A 21,669-nucleotide genomic window follows, 5' to 3' on the forward strand; every position below is an offset into this window, starting at 1 on the left:
TGGCTCCAAGCGATTTTCACATGTTTGGACCCTTAACGGAAGCACTACAGGAAAGAAGATTTGAAAGTGATGAAGACGTCATTGTTTCGGTGCAAAATTGGTTACAGATGCGACCGAAAAACGTATTTAATGATGAAATAAAAAAAAAACTCGTAAAACGTCGGGAAAACTGCATTGAAGTCCAGGGAGATTACGTAGAAAAATAACGCATGTTTCAGTTTTCTATCATCAGAATAAGTGCAGCTTTTCACAAATATGCCTTTTACTGTTTGAATTCCCGTCGTATACCTGTATGTAGATGATTTTGTAAATAAGCTTTACCTATAATGTACTTTTAAAGATATAACAAGGGATGGCTTTTCTGATAGTGCATACGCGTGAATAGTGAGTTTCAGCATTAGCATCTATTTATAAATAAATGTTTAACCATGGGTAATATGTAATTATACTAACCTCCTAAGACATCCCCCCCACTGGTAAAACCACAAATCGCACACTGCTTCCTCCTTCTGTCTGTCCACCTCATCCTCCCACCTCTATCGCCTCCCCACTTTCTCTGTCTCTTTATTTCCTTCTCCCTCTCTGTCCATTTGCTCCACCTCCTCTCTCTGACCATTCTTCCGCCTCCTTCCTCTGACCATATCCTCCTCAGCCTCTCACCATTCCCTTTCCATCTTCCCACTATCCCTCTACAGATTCCTCCTGCCTTTTGCATCTCCCCCTCCACCCCTCACTGGAACATTGCTCTTTCTTAGCGTCTGAAAGACCTGCAGTGGGTGAGAAGCAATGAGGGAGGAGAGCATACGTTCCCCAGAGGTTGAGGGGTGTGGGTAAAGAGTCAAAGTCTGCAAGGTTTGAACACCATGGAGATGATAGGTAGGAGGTGAAACACATAGTGGGAATAGAAACAGTGGGAAAGACAGAGGGTTGGGAGCATAGTGCTGTTTGAGGAGGTAGAGGCTACAAGAGGAAGGAGACAGCGATGTATGGAGGGAGAAAAGATGAGAGTGGTCCTGATGTGGAGTAGGATAGATGGGTAAGGGTTAAAGTTGGTAGGAAGATTAAATATCGGGAAAGATCTAGTTGCCTTGGAGATTGAGTTGATTGAAGCTACATTGAGACAGGATATGGAGTATGTGTAGGTGTAGGGATGGAGGAATGTCTTTGTGAAGGCGTGCCAGCATACCAGCGTTAATGATCAGAGGCGAGACAATGGGGTTATTGCAATCCAGTTTGCGGCTAGCACAAGAGATTCAGAGAAGTTCAATGTGGGTGACGAGGGGTGGAATTTTGATAAGGTAACTGCACGCACACGATTCACAAGGTTTTCTGATTGTCTGGATGAGAACTGCAACCGGTCATCATAAATGAGACTGCAGATTCCGGGACAATGTGTCACAGCCAGAGAAAGATACGAGGGGCGTTCAGTACGTAATGCAACACACTTTCTCCTTGCCCCGTTTCGGTTGCAAAAATGCGGAATTTGTGTGGGATATCGTTGAATAATTCCGCTTTAGCCCCTAAAGTTTCGTGAAGGTCCAGTAGGTGGCAGCACTGTGCATACCCTTCAAAATGGCGTCTGTAACGGAGTTGCGTACCAAGCAGAGAACTGTCATTGAGTTTCTTTTGGCGAAAAATACGAACACAGCTGATATTTGCAGAATGTGTGCAGAGATCTGGAAGAAAACAAAAGCACGGTGAATCGTAGGGCAAGGCGTCTGTCATCCACCCTACAGCCCGGATCTGGTACCTTCCGACTTCCATCTGTTTGGCCCAGCGGAGAATGCACTCCGCCAGCACTTGCCCGTAAAGGCAAAGGTCCCTAGTTCGAGACTCGGTCCAGCTCACAGTTTTAATCAGCCATAGAGTTTCATATTACTTTACTTACTGAAAGCCGCTCGTAATTTAAACGTTGCCAAAGCGCGGGCATGTCAATAACTATCATTTTGATTGGTTTAGCCATGTTTCCGAGTAATAGGGCAAATCCTGTCTGTGTAATCCTCTGGTTCTAAGGAAAACGCCAGAATGAAAATCCCCACCATAGTACACATAGCTGTAATTTACCCTCGTCGTAATCACCGCGAAGGCCGTGCGGTTCTAGGCGCTACAGTCTGCAGCCGGGCGACCGCTCCGGTCGCAGGTTCGAATCCTGCCTCGGGCATGGACGTGTGTGATGTCCTTAGGTTAGTTAGGTTTAATTAGTTCTAAGTTCTAGGCGACTGATGACCTCAGAAGTTAAGTCGCTCAGAGCCATTTGAACCATTTGAATCACCGCGAATGGGAATTCTTCCGAATGGGGAACTAAATGCCAAAAGGAAAAACAAAATTTAAAGGAAGTCGAAGCTGCTCCTTATGACAGGCGGCATCTCATAATTCAGTTTCCCAAATGCCCTCTGAAAGGACGCGGTATATAAATTGCCTTTTGTGTCACAATCTCCAAATTTTGAGGAATAATTTCAGTATCAGTGCAAGAAAGTACTTCACATTCCGTGCTCCTAAGCCTTGTTTCATTTTTGCTAAATTATTTTGCCTCCTATTTTTCACTGTGTTATACGAAAGGTTAAACATCAGTATCGCAGTAGTAGTATCGAGTATCTACGTTTCTGTCTCCCAAGTCAATAAACATCCTCTTTCTTCCTTTCTTCTAACAAATACAGCACTGCATTAATTATTCAAAACATCAGCAGTACTGTAATATGTTTTACAACTAAAATCAAAAATCCTTCTCTTTTAGTTCTAATTTTCAGAATAGATACTCTTCTTCAGTGGATACGCTGCATTCTGTCAGTACGTTAATTGTTTCTTTCTTTGCCTTCTACCCCTTATTGCCCTTCACATTTCTTGATGTTTTGGAAAAAGTCATAAAATCAGTACCTTGTTGGTCTGTGTCAGAAGAGAATCTCCAATATGTCCTTTAAAAAAATGTTGTAAACTTCTTGTCTTGTAACTCAAACTCTTAAATGTGCCTTCGAAAGTCTTTTGCTTTGCAGCTAAAGCCCATTTCTTTCTGCGGAATAGAATGCTCCACCCTTTTACATGCAATCAATTCGATTCCAATATTTGGTAAAAACTTTTTCTTACATACACCTGTTGTTTGCATTTCATCATCCCCTCATTCCCAGGCAACACTGGTATTGTAAGTCCACTAGTCCCAACGACATCACGTTTATATTTTATTCAGGTGCACAAAAGAAACGTTATCTATCATCGGTAAAAGACAACTGGCGCTCACGTTGTTAGCTATGAGTCAAAGAAATGAAACCATTGAGTCCCAATACAAATTCGTCACGATAAACCAATTACTGCTGTATTTCCACGAACTAAACATCTGTACTCGTGCAAAGCGCTCATCTTGAAGAAATAACTTTAGTGTTTACATTACATGCATTTTTACCCTACAAATGGTCGAGTCGATCTTCAGACAGGGTGTAAGAGAGTTCAAACATAATTTCAATCCAGTGGGTGACATTACTAACATTCAGTTCCACATACAGTTGGCATTATTATAGGTATTTTAAAGGTCACTTAAAAAATAAGTTCTACTCTTTTGCGAAATACTGCATTGTAATAATAGCGTGAGAGTCTTCAACAGGAGTTCTCTTGTTAGCTCGTCCATTATCGAATTATTTTCACGAAGAAGTCGAGTTAGGCTATTAGTCCTCTTTCTGGCACAGTCAGCTTCGATAAAGAAAGCGTTGTTCGCAAATAATGTCATTTCGCTTAAGATCTATATCTCTACAGGAAGCAATTGCTCCACGTCTTATTGAGTAATTGCATCTTTTATAAGAATCAAATACAATATCTTTTATGAAATGTCAGTTTCCGTAGTGCTGACGTCTCTCGACAGGTTCGAATGCTGGATATTTCCACAATAGTAGAGAGATTAGACTTTTTAATGTAGATGATGAAATACACAAAAAAGGTCACGGAAGATATAAAGTAAGAGCATACTGTTTCAGCCTAGTACGTAAAATCTAAGCTGACAAAATCAGCTGTGAAATGAATAATGTTGTTCAAAAGTGAGACTACTTTCTAATTAGAAAAAATTAAGAAAAATGTAAAGAAATCAATAAGCGTTAACACTGCTTTAATTCTGTTGCTGCGTTATTAGTGATTTCACTGGAGACTGTCTCTATTCTTATTTTCTCCTCGCAGCAGCGGACATATTCACCAGCAACATCCGCGAACAATGCCCAAAAGACTTGCGAGCAACAAGTGGTTCTCCGTCTATTGTCTTGGGAACACTCGTCTGGTAAATTGAGAAGGTTTTTTTTTGTTGCTTGCGTCGCCTACTCGTATCCACATTTTAAAGTGCAGCGTTTTGTTCTGGCACTGAATCTCGTTTTTCTTCTGTTTTCAGGGACTGTAGAGTAGTGAGGGATCCGCAGACACTGAAATCCAAAGGATATGGCTTCGTCTCTTTCGTCAAGAAGGCGGTAAGTGTTACGACAATCATTACTACCCACTTTAAAGCTCTTATTGCTTCATATATTTTGCTTAAGACTAAATCAACGTCAGTATTTCATTCAATTATGGTATTAATTTTCAGGGATTAGACCTTAGTTTTTGAGCAAGAGAACATTCTGTCAGTCAACACCTGTAAATAGAATTATATATGCATGATATCACTCAAGTACAGGAGCGATCTAGAGCAATATGAAATGCTGAAGTAAAAACTTCAACAGCCAAGATAGCTAATTATAATTTTACTTATGATGTACAGTTTCGGCAAATCTAAGGTGACATCATGATGCTGCCGAAAGCGGTCATCATAAATAAAATTGTAATTAGCGATCTTAGCTGTTGAAGCTGCTGGCCGGCCTTAGTGGCCGAGCGGTTCTAGGCGCTTCTGTCCGGAACCGCGCGACTGCTACGGTCGCAGGTTCGAATCCTGTCTGGGGCATGGATGTGTGTGATGTCCTTAGGTTAGTTAGGTTTAAGTAGTTCTAAGTTCTAGGGGACTGATGACCTCAGAAGTTATGTCCCATAGTGCTCAGAGCCATTTGAACCATTTGCTGTTGAAGCTTTTACTTTTGTACTTCGTAAACAGAATTAACTAACAATGCGCAGCCGGAGAGCCGTTTCAAGATTGTGATTATACATCTATTTGAAACGACATTCTGAGTTCCTTCCCATCGTCATATCTTATTTTCCAGCGTGTGTAGGTGCACTGTTTGTCACCTTTCAGTTTAGAAGACTTACTGAAACTGGGTGAATATTTAACGATCTTCCACAAGAGGATCGTGTGTTCTGTCGCATCGTCAGCCAAAACAGGATGTAGATGGTGACTTATAAAGTGCGCGAAAAGGCGAGATTTACGTAGGGATTAACGTTTAATTTCTACATTTTACGATATTTCTCCTGCTACGACAACATAGTCAGAACTACTCATAGTCTTGAAAGAACAAGCCATGACAAATCTCTTCCAACTGGGGTGTAAGATGTATGAGACAGGCGAAACGCGATCACACTTCAAGAAGAATGTAATAATCCCAATTCGAAAGAAAGCGGGTGGTGACAGTTGTGAATATTACCGAGCCATCAGTGTAATAGCTCACGGTTACAAAATATTAACACGAATTCCTTACAGAAGAATGGAAAAGCTGGTAGAAGCCGACCTCGGGGAAGATCAGTTTTGGTTCCGGAAAAATGTAGAAACACGAGAGGCAATACTGACTCTACGACTTCTCTTAGGAGGTAGATTAAGGAAAGGCAAACCTACGCTTATAGCATTTGTAGACTTACAGAAAGCTTTTGACAGTGTTGACTGGAATACTCTCTTTGGAACTCTGAAGGTGTCAGGGGTAAAACACAGGGATCGAAAGGCTATTTACAACTTGAACAGGAACCAGACGGCAGTTACAGGAGTTGCGGGGCATGAAAAAGAAGTAGTGATTGGGAGCGAGACATTGTTGCAGCCTATTACCGATGTTATTCAATCTGTACATTGAGAAAGCAAAAGGAAACTAAAGGGAATTTGGAATGGGAATTAAAGTCCAGGGACAATAAATAAAAACTTGGAGGATTGCCGACGACATGATAATTCTCTGTCAGAGACAGCAAAGGATTTGGAGAAGCAACTGAACAGAATGGACAGCGTCTTGTAAAGAGGATATAAGACGAACAACAACAAAAGCGAAATAAGGGTAATGGCATGTAGTCGAATTAAGTGGGATGAAGCTGAAGTAAGTAGATTAGGAAACGAGACACTTAAAATACGAGATGAGTTTTACTATTTGGGCAGCAAAATAATTAACGGTGGCCGAAGCAGAGAGAATAAATAATGTTGACTGCCAATGGCGAGAAAAGCGTTTCTGAGGAACAGAAACTTGGTAACATCGAATACAGATTTAAGTGTAAGGAAGTCTTTTCTGAAAGCATTATATGGAATGCAGTCAAGCATGAGAGTGAAATACGGACGATAAACAATTTAGACAAGAAGAAGCTTCTGGAATGTAGTGCTACAGAAATGTGCTGAAGGTTAGGTGGGTGGATCACGTAATAGTGAGAAAGCACTGAATAAAACTGACCATCATAAATAAAATTTTAATCAGCGAAATTTATGGGGAACTCGGCTAGAAGTAGGGATCAGTTGGCAGAATACATTATGAGACATCAACGGGTTACAAATTTAGTACTTGTTGATAGTGTGGGTTACAAGTCATAGAAGAAGACAAGAGGTGAATACAGTAAACAGATTCAGAAGGACGTATGTTACAATCTTTACCGTCTTAACTCATTGCTATGCAACATACGTATCAAGCTATAACGTTTACCACTCGTAAATATTAAATGCTTCGACTTACATCCAGTAATTTGAGTAGAAAATTCAAAAGTAACTGGTCTTGTTGCTGATGGATGATGCTTGAGAGAACAGCAGCTCTAAGGCCTAACATAAACATACAGGGCGGGTAAAAATACTTGGGCAAACGAATGTTTGTGTGTGTGTGTGTGTGTGTGTGTGTGTGTGTGTGTGTGTGTGTGTGTGTTTGGTGGAGGGGGCGGAAGGAGTGGAGGAAGGTGAGGGGCGCTGGTTTTTTTTGTCCGAATAGTGGTTTGGTGCAGCACTCCACGATACTCTATATTTAGCTAGCCCATTCCTTTTTTGGACAAGATGTACTGGAACCTACTTTCTGTAACCAGCCTTGGTTTCGCCCCACAATTTTTACTCACACCTCTCCCTCCATTATTAAATTGTCACGCCTCAGATACGTCCTATTAACCAGTCAATTCTTTTGGCGACGACGTTGTGATATAAATTTCTCGGCACTTTAGTTTAGTTTCACTTAGTACCTCTAATATGCAGCGTTGTTCTGTAGCACTATACTTCAAATGATTCTGCTCATTTCTTCTCTTAACAGTTTACCACCTACGTTCACCATACTGCAGACAAATACCTTGAAAAGGAAAAAGAAACCTTACTAACACTGAAATTTACACTCACGGTTAACAGATTACCATTACTGAGGAACGCTTTTCTTGCTGTTGTTTCTCGATGCGTACGGAAAATCAGTCGACATACAGATGATGCTGAAGTAAATCGAAAATGTACTTACTACATATATCACAGGCAAGACTTTCTGTAGTTAAATGATTGGACCTGAAGCCTCATGTACCGTTTCTAATAACGCAGACCAGTACGTCTACCTACTGAGCTCTCGTCACTTTTTTGTTGATCACAGATTATAAATTGGAAGAAAACTGAACCAGCTAATACATACATAATGGTATCTCATTATAATGATCCCATGGATGTGCTTTGTCTAAATGAAGCTCTTTGGTAGCGATCTGCGAAAAAGAGAGCATGCTTCCTCAGGGCTTATTTGAAAGCGCTGCTTTGCGAGTGTTATTAATCAAATGTAACACACCTTCCTTTGTACATATTCACCGTGTATTGTGAACACGCATCGGATAGCGTCCCTTGCGGCTGCCTGAACCAACATCCACTCGCAGCTGCCTGTGGCAAACTGTAAACAAAAAATTTGTAAACATAAAACTCATGAATATTATGTTACAGGTCTCTTGTTATCTCAGAAATCCTATGCAGCTGTTTCTGTGCCATGCGCTAATATATGCATAAATAACCGTGCTTGCACTTTTTGGATATTTATCCAATGTTTGATAATGAAAGCACTTATCGACTCCCAACAAACTTTACACGTAACTTCAAACCTTTTTTAAACATTTTCTCATTGACACCGCCCACGAAATAAGGAAATTAAAAATAGTTTATCGCTTATTACATTATTTTTCACTGTTCAAGCAGTAAAACATCACTAACAAGAACGACGTTTTAATTCATTCTTTATTTACTGCTAACTCTATTCGCAACCCATTTTGAGGAAAATATTTATATATACTAAATAGGATACCTACAAAATGATATTATTGTGCGGCACATAGTTCAGGACTTACCACATCATTAAAACTGAGATGTGTTATGATTTTGGGCAATTTTGCGTTTGAATTTTTCAATAGTCTATAGATGACTAACCCTAAATTAATAAAAACAACGTAATTAGGATTTTCCGTCTTCAAACATAGAGGTTTTATATGCTTAACGTCAAATAATTAACACATTAACTCAGTTTTTAAGGATTAAGCTGTCTTATACATGGGCTTCTAATCTTCAAAGAACCAGGAGTGAGAGGTTACTACTCACTTACTAAACCGATGACCACAGAAAAATGGAGGGAGACCAACTTTTGTCTGAAATCTGCGAATGGTTATTGAAGGCGATGTATCTGTATACATCGACGGGTCACCCTTTACGAGCATTAAAGTGTCTCAGTTATCCCTACACAGATCAGAAAATCTTATATTGGTCGGAGATTGCTCTTAGCAGTAAGAATTTATCTGAATCTCAGCGTGCTTGATGCCCTTATCACGAGTTTTGGCCACAGCCACCAACAGATGAAAATAAAATCAAGGACAGTGCCAGCCTGCTCTTGGGAATGTTCAGGTCATTTGTTGACTCAAAACAGTGTACCTTTTTTATGTTATGATGGCTGCGGACGAAACTCCTCATAGATAATTATAAACTCATTGTAATCCAGAAAATCTCAGTGTGAGTTCCCAACAAAACCTGTTCCACCAGATACAATCATGTCACATAATGAAAGAAACAGGACATTTGTCAGACTTCTTGCAAAATATGATAGATAACTGAGCGAGATAACCAATCTGTAAAGTACATTAGATTGACTGTACTATTACAATAAGAGCCATAAATGTATTTATTCAAACTTCCCTTTAAGTCTTATAATGGCAAATACATTTAGCAACGGCCGGCCGAGGTGGCCGAGTGGTACTAGGCGCTACAGTCTGGAACCGCGCGACCGCTACGGTCATAGGTTCGAATCCTGCCTCGGGCATGGATGTGTGTGATGTCCTTAGGTTAGTTAGGTGTAGGTAGTTCTAAGTTCTAGGGAACTGATAACCTCATGACCTCACAAGTTAAGTCCCATAGTGCTCTGAGCCATTTGAACCATTTAGCAACGGAACTATCCGGGAACTAAGAGCTACTGGAAGAATAAGGTAAGCTTTAATTTTTAAAATGCTGTACAGTGTAATTCTTCTAGATGACAGTACGAGGACGTGCTGAAAAGTAATGCCTCTGAAAATTCTTTAAGCCTTTTAAATAAAACAAACTTCATTAACATTCTACATCTTTATACTTCATCCTACACATTTATTTCCCAGCAGAGTTATTCTGGCTACCAGCGATCACATTTCACACAATGACTGAGAAGTTTATTCATGCCGTCGCTGCGGAATACGTAACTTTCACTGTCGGACTCACAACCTAACCTCTGTTTTGCACTGCTTGATCACTATCAAAGTAAAATCCTCGAATGCGTTCTTTAAGTTTTGGAAACAGATGAAATCGGACAGAGCGAAGTCGGGATAATATGGAGGATGATCGATGACGTCAGACTGTTTGCAGATGCCGCAGACCTCGTGTGTGGTGTGACATTGTCATGCTGAAGTGCAGGGCACTCCATGTGTAGACAAACTCTTCGAATTTGAAACTCGATGACAGCACAATGTTCTTCACACACCAAAATAGTTACGTTACACACCGCCATGTTACACTCTACAACTCGGAGCCCTCTAGTGCCATAGAGCTGTAGATACGTAGTTGTGAAGAATAATGATGTATAATGATAATAGGTTTGTTTTATTTAAAAGATTTATGAGTACTGATAAAATTCTATAAGTGTGTATACAACGATTCGTCAGTGCGGCAGGAATCGCAGCTTGAAGAGTGTGTCATTTTAACAAATGTTTCGTTTTATTATTATTCATGTGACCTTACAGTAATGTGTTAAAACTAAAAACAGGGATGGCGGTTTTCGCGGAAACAGCTAGTTTTCATTGATATGGGTTTATTTCAACGCCACCTTACTCGGGTGTTAAAACCGCTCAAAACTATCGGTTTCTGAAATAACCGATTTTCGGTTTTTTATTCCCAAATACTCAAACATAGAAATTGAAAAATTTTGCCTACATCAGTTTCAAGATATGTAGAATCTCAATATTAAATTAAGTAGGCAGATAAACGAAAACTTAATCCGTCTACAATTTACTAGTTTTCTCGAAAAGTGATAAGTGTTTGAATACTACAAAAAGATCACCAGTTTTCTCCTATTGATTCCAATTTTTTGAAACTCTGGTCAAAAATCACGTAGTAATCGAGGATCGTACCACTATTTGGGCATTACGAATAGTCGGTGCTGAAGGGTGAAAACTGAAGCTGAGAAACACTATTTTTTGTATTAATTTGTCCATTTCCAAGGCAAAAATCAAATAATTAGGCACAGGCAGCAGGTCAGCTATTTTCTATTTTTACTGTAAACTATGAACAACTTGTTAAGTTTCAAGTTTTCTCCTTATACGCTGTCTCAAGTATATTGTACCTCCTCCCGTTTTTAATTATTTAAAACAAATGGAGCATTATATTGTATTGATATCGCACTTCGTAAAATACTATCAGGCTAGGGATGGTGCCATTCTGTAATAAAACAGATGTCCAACGACGACAGTGAGAAACCACCGTATATTACAGACCAGATGGGGCAAAGTCTTGCACACTACCAGTATATATGTACCATCTAATAGGCCAGACCACATGGTAACAAGTACATTAATGTCTCAGCAATGCTGCACCAATTCTTATGCCGCGTGATCACAATGGCTCTGAGCACTATGGGACTTAACATCTGAGGTCATCAGTCCCCTAGAACTTAGCAATACTTAAACCTAACTAACCTAAGGACACCACACACATCCATACCCGAGGCAGGATTCGAACCTGCGACCGTAGCGGTAGCGCGGTTCCAGGCTGTAGCACCTAGAACCGCTCGGCCACAGTTGACGGCGTCGGTGTACCTTGCACATTTCTGTCGACATTATTATTAAAATAGCAGTGATCGCTTTTCTCATTTTCTATAGTAACTGAAAAATTATGAAGCAACGGACAAAGCGTTCGACAGTGTCAAATGGTGTAAGATGTACGGAATTCTGAGAACAGTGGGGACAATCTATAGGGAAACACGGGTAACATACAATATGTATAAGAGTCAGGAGGGAACAGTAAGATTGGAAGATCAAGAACGAAGTGCTCGGATTAATGAGGGTGTAAAACAGGGATGTAGTCTTTCGCCCCTACTGTTCAATCTGTAGAAGCAATGCCGGAAATAAAAGAAAGGTTCAAGGGTGCATTTAATATTCAAGATGAAAGAACATCAATAATAATATTCGCTGATAACATTGCTATTCTCAGTGAAACTGACGAAAAAATACATGATTTGCTGAATGGTATCAACAGTCTAATGAGTACAGAGTATGGACTGAGAGTAAATCGAAGAAAGACAAGACTAATGAGAAGTATCAGAAATTAGAACAGTGAGAAACGCAACATCAGGATTGGTGATCATGATGCAGATGAAGTTAAGAAATTCTGCTACCCAGCTTTCAAAATAACCCGTGCCGGACAGAACGAGGAGGACAATAAAAGCCGCCCAGCACTGATCAAAAGGGTATTCCTTACCAAGAAAGGTCTACTGCACTCATGCTCATAAATTAAGGATAATTTCAGAATGTGGTGCCACACAATGTGGCACTGCACAAAACTGGGGCTAATAGCATAGGCACATAGGGAACACACACGACCTGTTAAGTCCACGGTATTCGTGATAAGTTCAGAAAACCGTCCCGAAACACACGTGCTACAAAACGCCGCTGTTTCCTGAGCATGTACCCCGACATCAATACGGGATATGATCACCATGCACTCGTACAAAGGCCGCAGAACGGCTTGGCATACTCTGGATCAGATGGTCGAGCAGCTGCTGTGGTATATCCTCCCATTCTTGCATCAATGCCTGTCGGAGCTCCTGATGTGTCCTAGGGGTTTGAAGACGCGAAGGGTTACGTCGACCGAGAGCATCCCAGACGTGCTCGATGGGGTTTCGATCTGGAGAACAGGCAGGCCACTCCATTTGCCTGATTTCTTCTGTTTCAAGGTATTCCTCCACGATGGCAGCTAGGTGGGGACGTCCGTTATCATCCATCAGGAGGAACGTGGGACCCACTGCTCCCCTGAAAAGCCGGACATACTGGTGCAAAATGACGTCCCGGTACACCTGACAAGACATGCAGGGATGTAAGTGCACCAATTATAATCCCATACCACTCCATCAAAAATCCCTTTTAAGGACATTAAGGGGTTGGTATCTGGTTCCTGGTTCACGCCAGATGAAACCCGGCGAGAATCACTCTTCAGACTATACCTGGACTCGTCCGTGAACATAACCTGTTCCAATGACCATGTACTGTGTTCTTGACACCAGGCTTTACGGGCTCTCCTGTGACCAGGAGTCAGTGGAATGCACCTTGCAGGTCGCCGGGCGAATAAACAACCAAGTCTGTTGAGTCGTCTGTAGACTGTGTGTCTGGAGACAAGTGTTCCAGTGGCTGCGGTAAGGTCCCGAGCAAGGCTACCTGCAGTACTCCGTGGCCGCACTGATGGTGTGATATCAGACTTCTTGTGGTGTTGTTCACTGTGGACGTCCCGTACTACAGCGCCTGGACACGTTTCCTGCCAGCTGCAATTGTTGCCATAAACTTGCGATCACACTTTGTGGCACACGGAGGGCCCGTGCTACGACCTGCTGTGTTTGACCATCCTCCAGTCGCCCTAGTATTCTATCCCTCATAACGTCATTAATATGTGTTGTTTGAGCCATTTTCAACACAGAGTCACCATTAGGACGTCTGAAAACGTCTGCACACTTACTCGCTGCACCGTACTCTGACATGCACCAACACACCTCTGCGTATGTGGACTGCTGCCAGCGGCACCGTGCGACGACCACAGGTCAAATGCACCGTATGGTCATACCCCGAGGTGATTTAAACCAGCAAACCGCCCACCAGAGCGTTGTTTAACCATGTATCAGCATTATCCTTAATTTATGAGCATGAGTGTAGTATCACACTATATCTTAACGTGATGAAGAAATTTCTGAGAATTTCGTTTGGAGCATAGCATTGTACGGTAGTCAAACATGGACTATGGGAAATCCGGAAAAGAAGAGTGTCATGGATTTGAGATGTGATGCTACAGAAGAATGTTGAAAATTAGATGGACTGATAAAGTAAGCATGAGTAGGTTCTCCAGACAACTGGCGAGGAGAGGAATATATGGGAAACACTGACAAGGACAGGATGATAGGACATCTGTTAAGGCGTCAGGGAATGAGTTCCATGGTAGTAGAGGGAGCCGTAGAGGGCAGAAACTGTAGAGGTGAACAGAGACTGGGATACATTCAGCAAATAAATGAGGACGCAGGTTGTAGGTGTTACTCTGAGGTGAGGAGATTGGCACGGAAGAGAAATTCGTGGTGGTCACAGTTCGTAGTAATAGACGGAAAGTCATCGAGTAAAACAGAAGTAATATCCGGCGTTCCCCAAGGAAGTGTTATAGGCCCTCTATTGTTCCTGATCTATATGAACGACATAGGAGACAATCTGAGTACCGTCTCAGATTGTTTGCAGATGATGCTGTCATTTACCGTCTTGTAAAGTCATCAGATGAACAAAACGACTTGCAAAATGATTTAGATAAGATATCTGTATGGTGCGAAAAGTGGCAATTGGCCCTGAATAAAGAAGAGTACGAAATTATTCACATGAGTACTAAAAGAAATCAGCTAAATTTCGATTACGCGATAACTCACACAAATCTGAGGGCTGTAAATTCAACTAAATACTTAGGGATTACAATTACAAATAACTTAAATTGAAACGTTCACATAGATAATATTGTGCGTAGATCAAACCAAAGACTGCGATTCATTGGCAGAACACTTAGAAGGTGCAACAGGTCTACAAAAGAGACTGCTTACACTACGCTTGTCCGCCCTGTTCTGGAGTACTGCTGTGCGGTGTGGGATCCGCATCAGGTGGGACTGACGGATGACATCGAAAAAGTACAAAGAAGAGCAGCTCGTTTGGTATTATCGCGAAATAGTGGAGATAGTGTCACAGACATGATACGTGAATTGGAGTGGCAATCATTAAAACAAAGGCGTTTTTCGTTGCGACGGGATCATCTCATAAAATTTTAATCACCAGTTTTATCCTGAGATTGGGAAAACATTCTGTTGGCACCCACCTACATAGGGAGGAATGATCATCACGATAATATAAGAGAAATCAGGGCTCGTACGGAAAAATTTAAGTGCTCGTTTTTCCCGCGGGCCGTTAGAGAGTGGAACGGTAGAGAGACAGCGTGAAGGTGGTTCATTGAACCCTCTGCCAGGCACTCTATTGTGAATAGCAGAGTAATCACGTGGATGTAGATCAGAACGCATCATACCAGTCAGAAGATTGACGACAAAATAATAATAATCTGGTGACAGCCGAGTTGAGGAGCTAAGGGCTCGAGTTCTCAGTTACTTATTGGCTACGCCTGTCTTTGTGTCATAGGCTATTTTGTCAGCGGGCGACGTTACTAAAGAAGCGGTGAAGACCTCGACTACCCAGCAGGTGCTGGTTGACGCGGTCACGCCCGCGATAACGCCTCGCATCCACCGAAGCTGCGCCGCAGACGGAGTCAGTTTCGCGCGCTCGCGCCCGCCCTACGCTGCTCCTCGTGCGCCGGCAGATAGAAACAATTTGTCAGGCCACAATGGCGGGGGCGCGCCCGCGGCCGCTATAGATTGTGTTCCAAGTGTCACCGACAGGCTACATCGGGCCCGCACAAAACAGTTAATGGACTCGACCGCGCCCGTGTAATGGCAGGTGTGAGAGAATTGATCAAATTAATTGACCAATATGTTGTCGGCGGCGGCATTGTCGTCATTATTTCGCTGCAATCTGACGGGCAGACGGTAGCGGCGGCCCGCCTGCCCGTGATGGGTATCCATTAGGAGGGCAGTGTCCTTCTCCTCTATTAGTGGCGCCCGCCACATCCATCAATCCTAGTCGCCAGCCGTCCGATTGGCACTCCGAACGAAGATTCAGTGTCCTAATGCGGCATGTGTAACAACCTTGTATCCGTGGACGATGATGTTTAAACAATTGGTCAAGACCGATTAAGACTCTGGCACTGAAGGTTCAGTGCAAACTTGATTATGTATATAGACAATTTCGAGAATCGGGAGTGCCTGACAATTTTTGCCAGTTATCGACAGTGATACTCGCAAGATATCGGCCCCTGGGATTCCAATGTTTTCGAGAATGTTTTAATTTCGATACATAAGTGTGGCATGAAGTCTTGTAGGAGGCAGGCGACCATTATTATAACAATCAGCAGTTATCCGTTCAGGCTGATTGGATCGCAGTGGTAAAAGTCAAACATTAGGCAAGAAATGACTTTATTGCTCACATGACGCTTTTCGGAATTTATCCGTCAACCGATAGAGGACCTACAGGAGCGATTACTGCACGAAGATATGGCGATTCAAGTTGTATGTGAAACAAATGTTCGCAAACTAGTCTGCGGAATATTTTCTTTTACTTTTTCGGACTTTTTTCCTATACTTATACTGTGAAACCGTACTTCTCACCAAATTCCATCACTGCAGATCAACACACAGTACTCCATATGTTTTGATGAGTGCGTTTGCGATTATCCAAAATACGTGTCGTAAATGACCGTCTTTTGAGTACATTAAGTTATAACGTTACATTTATTACGCCGCCAAGGCACCATAGACCTTAGTATGAGACGCAAATGCCAACTTGGCACTTCTACCCGTTCCTTGGAAAAAGTGTTCTTAACAGACGAACGAACAGACAGATAACAAATGACAAAAATGTTTTTCGTGTCATTTAATTACAGATTTACCGATTTCGGATTTTTTCCTTTGGTTTTACTGTGAAACTTTCCTTTTCGCCACTTTCCATCATTCTAGGACAACGGAAGTATCCTACACGTTTCCATGAGTGAGTTTGCCAGTATTAAAATATGTGACATAAATGTCAGTATCTTTTGATTGCATTGACATAGAAGTTTCAGCGTTTTACACCAAGAGACGATGGGCCTCAGTATAACACACAAATTTGAACGTGATACGGCTATCCCGTTCCTGACAAAAACGGCTTTTAACCGGCGGACAGACAGACACACAACAAAGAGATCCTGTAAGGGTTCCGTTTTTACCGATTCAGTTACGCAACCCTAAATGGAAAAAAAATAAATGTCAAGGAGCTGCAATATGACTTCCCGTTACTCAAAGACTAACTACAATAGCACTGTCGTCATCTGGTCGAACGTGATAGTCATACAAGCGATTTCAGATCGATTCCGTATTACTGGATTTCCGGAAGGTTTTTGACACTGTACCTCACAAGCGGCTCGTAGTGAAATTGCATGCTTATGGAATTATATCGTCTTAGTTACGTGACTGGATTTGTGAATTCCTGTCAGACAGGTCACAGTTCGTAGTAATTAACGGAAAGTCATCGAGTGAAACAGAAGTAATTTCTGGCATTCCCCAAGGTAGTGTTATAGGCCCTTTGCTGTTCCTTATCAATATAAACGATTTTGGAGACAATCTGAGCAGCCGTCTTCGGTTGTTTGAAATGACGCTGTCGTTTATCGACTAATAAAGTCATCCGAAGATCAAAACAAACTGCAAAACGATTTAGAAAAGATATCTGAATGGTGCGAAAGTGGCAGTTGACCCTAAATAACGAAAAGTGTGAGGTCATCCACATGAGTGCTAAAAGGAACTCGTTAAACTGAGGTTACACGATAACTCAGTCTAATTTAAGAGCCGTAAATTCGACTAAATACCTAGGTATTACAGTTACGAACAACTTAAATTGGATGGAACACAGAAAATGTTGTGGGGAAGGCTAAGCAAAGACTGCGTTTTAGTGGCAGGACACCTAGAAAATGTAACTGACCTGCTAAGGAGACTGCCTACACTGCGCTTGACCGTCCTCTTTTAGAATACTGCTGTGCGGTGTGGGATCCTTAACAGATAGGACTGACGGAGTACATCGAAAGAGTTCAAAGAAAGGCAGCACGTTTTGTATTATCGCGAAATATGGGAGAGAGAGTGTTACAGAAATGATACAGGATTTGGGCTGGAAATCATTAAAGGAAAGGCGTTTTTCGTTGCGACGGAATCTTCTCACGAAATTCCAATCACCAACTTTCCCCTCCGAATGCGAAAATATTTTGTTGTCACCGACCTACATAGGATGGAACGATCACCACGATAAAATAAGGGCAATCATAGCTGGTGCGGAAAGATATAGGTGTTCATTCTTTCCGCGCGTTATACGAGATTGGAATAATAGAGAATTTTGAAGGTGGTTCGATGAACCCTCTGCCAGGCACTTAAATGTGATTTTCAGAGTATCCATGTAGATGTAGATTTATTGGCTGCCTCTAGCGAGTCTCATGACTCGCCATAATTAACGTTACTTAGTTCCATAGACCATTTGGAAATTGTTACATCGAAATAAGGTGGAATGAGTCAGTTTACAGGATCTGTATATAGTATAGATGAAACGCTTCAGTGGATGGATGCACGCAGGCCATTCTCAAGTTTCTAAATGGCACTTTGGCCCGAATTTAACATTAATGAAAATATAATTTTTCAATCCTACTTATGCAACTTCACCTTAAACTACGTGTTTTACGAGGTGCATTCAAGTTCTAAGGCCTCCGATTTTTTTTTCTAATTAACTACTCATCCGAAATCGATGAAACTGGCGGTACTTCTCGATGTAATCACCCTGCAGACGTACACATTTTTCACAACGCTGACGCCATGATTCCATGGCAGCGGCGAAGGTTTCTTTAGGAGTCTGTTTTGACCACTGGAAAATCGCCGAGGCAATAGCAGCACGGCTGGTGAATGTGCGGCCACGGAGAGTGTCTTTCATTGTTGGAAAAAGCCAAAAATCACTAGGAGCCAGGTCAGGTGAGTAGGAAGCATGAGGAATCACTTCAAAGCTGTAATCACGAAGAAACTGTTGCGTAACGTTAGCTCGATGTGCGGGTGCGTTGTCTTGGTGAAACAGCACACGCGCAGCCCTTCCCGGACGTTTTTGTTGTAGTGCAGGAAGGAATTTGTTCTTCAAAACATTTTCTTAGGATGCACCTGTTACCGTAGTGCCCTTTGGAACGCAATGGGTAAGGTTTACGCCCACGCTGTCCCAGAACATGGACACCATCATTTTTTCAGCACTGGCGGTTACCCGAAATTTTTTTGGTGGCGGTGAATCTGTGTGCTTCCATTCAGCTAACTAGCGCTTTGTTTCTGGATTGAAAAATGGCATCCACGTCTCATCCATTGTCACAACCGACGAAAAGAAAGTCCCATTCATGCTGTCGTTGCGCGTCAACATTGCTTGGCAACATGCCACACAGGCAGCCATGTGGTCGTCCGTCAGTATTCGTGGCACCCACCTGGATGACACTTTTCGCATTTTCAGGTGGTCATGCAGGATTGTGTGCACAGAACCCACAGAAATGCTAACTCTGGAGGCGATCTGTTCAACAGTCATTCGGCGATCCCCCAAAACAATTCTCTCCACTTTCTCTATCATGTCATCAGACCGGCTTGTGCGAGCCCGAGGTTGTTTCGGTTTGTTGTCACACGATGTTCTGCCTCCATTAAACTGCTGCACCCACGAACGCGCTTTCGACACATCCATAACTCCATCACCACATGTCTCCTTCAACTGTCGATGAATTTCAATTGGTTTCACACCACGCAAATTCAGAAAATGAATGATTGCACTCTGTTCAAGTATGGATAACGTCGCCATTTTAAGTATTTAAAACAGTTCTCATTCTCGCCGCTGGCGGTAAAATTCCATCTGCCGTACGGTGCTGCCATCTCTGGGACGTATTGACAATGAACGCGGCATCATTTTAAAACAATGCGCATGTTTCTATCTCTTTCCAGTCCGGAGAAAAAAAATCGGAGGCCTTAGAACATGAATGCACCTCGTATTTAGAGGATATTAGTTTTGAAGCAAAAGTTAGTAGAACAGAATTTGTTACTTTCATTTGACTTTAGATATGACAACAAGTACCTTATCGATCATACGCCTAGACTACGAGTTTCTTGCAACTGTTTCTATCGACTGTACTTCTCTGTCCATTTGGATGCGATGTTTACCACAGTTGTATCCTCCCAGATGTTATGTCGCCAACTGACTGTGGGTCTTCCTACATCAGTCCATATACACTTCCCCATGATGCTATTTCCGGTACTCTATTCTTCATTCTTGCTGACTGACAGGCCAGTTCAACCTTTTTCTTTTTTTAGCACTTGATGTTGCGATTGTGGGCAGCTCTGGTAGATATTCCTTTTTTGTCTTATCCTCCATTTTATGATATTTTCATCAAATGCACGTCCACAAAAATTCCAAGCTATTTCCCTGTCAAAGATTGACAGTTTATCTTCATCATTCTTTCCAAATATTAATTCTTCACATTCAAATAGTGTTACCAACACCAGTTCATTGGTAAAAGTGAAATATGAATTTAGTACTAAGTGATACAACTATAATTCATTTTGTTATCTGTCGCAAGACGTCCATCTATTTCCTTGTTTTGTTGTTTTGACTAAAAACCAGCGCGGGATTAGCCGAACGGTCTCAGGCGCTGCAGTCATAGACTGTGCGGCTGGTCCCGGCGGAGGTTCGAGTCCTCCATCGGGCATGGGTGTGTGTGTGTGTGTTTGTCCTTAGGATAATTTAGGTTAAGTAGTGTGTAAGCTTAGGGACTGATGACCTTAGCAGTTAAGTCCCATAAGATTTCACACACATTTGAACATTTGAACATTTGACTAAAAAGAAGATGAAGCGGTCAATTGTCTTGAAAGTTAATCCATGTACAGTCAAATGTGCATCGTTTCGGAATTTCTAACTCATGACTAGATACTCCGTGTTCTCTTCATTCACTCGTAATCCTGTTTTCTTAACAATTCTTTAATAATTTTACATCACTCTGATTAATTCTGTCCTGGAACTAGTGACTAATCTGCATAAGCAGGTCTAGCAATGTTCACCACCTGCAGTTGGATCCCTTGTGGCAAAGGTTTTAGTAAACTCTCTATAGACCTTCCGCCGGAGGTTTGTGGCACAGCTTCGACTTAAAGGAATGGCAGGTTGTTAGAACGTCTTATGTCGTCCATGTTGGACTGTTGTTAAGGAAACTGCGACGTTTTGACACTAAAAGTTCAAATCAAACAATTTATCTTCGTCAGTCACTTTTTACTTTCTCCCACGACGCGTTTCGGGAATTTATACTCTCATCTTCAGGTGGAAAAAAGTGATGTCTTGTCATATGTGTCACTTATTTGCAATAAACGTATGCATATGGAACAACTGCCTGCTATATAGATCTTTTTCTTCTTTGATCTCTGCATGTAATTACATTCTCCCAGCTTTTTCAGAATTTCCACAAGTAGTAATTTTAACAAATTTTTGAATTATTCCACAGTGCTAGCATTCTTCGTTAAACGTAATACCAGCAAGAGTGCTGAAAAGTTTCTGTTTTGTTTTTTCGCATTTCATATCTTCCATCACTACTTCACTAGGCAAACATAAGTTTATGACGTCCATGTTGGACTGTTTTTTAAGGAAACTGTGACTGTTATGAGCTTTTATTAACAGAACTGTTGCAGTTTACTTAAAAACAGTCCAACATGAACGACATAAGGTAATGTTTGTCTAGTGAGCCAGTGATGAAAGTTATGAAATACGAAAAAAAAAACTGAAACTTTTCAGGGTCCTCGCCAGTATTAAATTTAACAAAGAATGCATCCAGTGTGGAATCATACCGAAAGGTGTTAAACTTACTACTTGTGGAAATTCTGAAACCGCTCTCCTAATTCTAAAAACAGCTGCGAAAATAGGGTTACATGCGGAGATAAAATATTTATAAAAGAATAATTGTCTGTATAATGGGCAGTTGTTGTTGTTTTTGGGGAAGGAGACCAAATAGCGAGGTCATCGGTCTTGGGGGCAGTTGTTCCATACGCATATGTTTATAGCACATAAGTGGCATATGTAAAAGATATCACTGTTTTCCACCTGAAAATGAGAGTATAAACCCTCGAAACACATCAAGGGAGAAAACAATAGGTGACTGTCACAGACAAATTCTTTTATTTGAACTGTTTTTGA

General features: G+C 41.6%; 1 protein-coding gene across 1 annotated transcript in view; it reads left to right on the forward strand.

The window, feature by feature from the left end:
* Positions 1-21,669, forward strand: part of LOC126187963 (cytotoxic granule associated RNA binding protein TIA1) — a 1,542,843-nt gene that overhangs the window by 1,012,121 nt on the left and 509,053 nt on the right. The window contains exon 3 of the mRNA XM_049929345.1: positions 4,361-4,436. The gene's annotated coding sequence lies outside the window, so the exon portion shown is untranslated. The remainder of the gene's footprint in view (positions 1-4,360; positions 4,437-21,669) is intronic.

This window comes from Schistocerca cancellata, chromosome 5 (assembly GCF_023864275.1).
Source record: "Schistocerca cancellata isolate TAMUIC-IGC-003103 chromosome 5, iqSchCanc2.1, whole genome shotgun sequence".
NCBI lineage: Eukaryota > Metazoa > Arthropoda > Insecta > Orthoptera > Acrididae > Schistocerca > Schistocerca cancellata.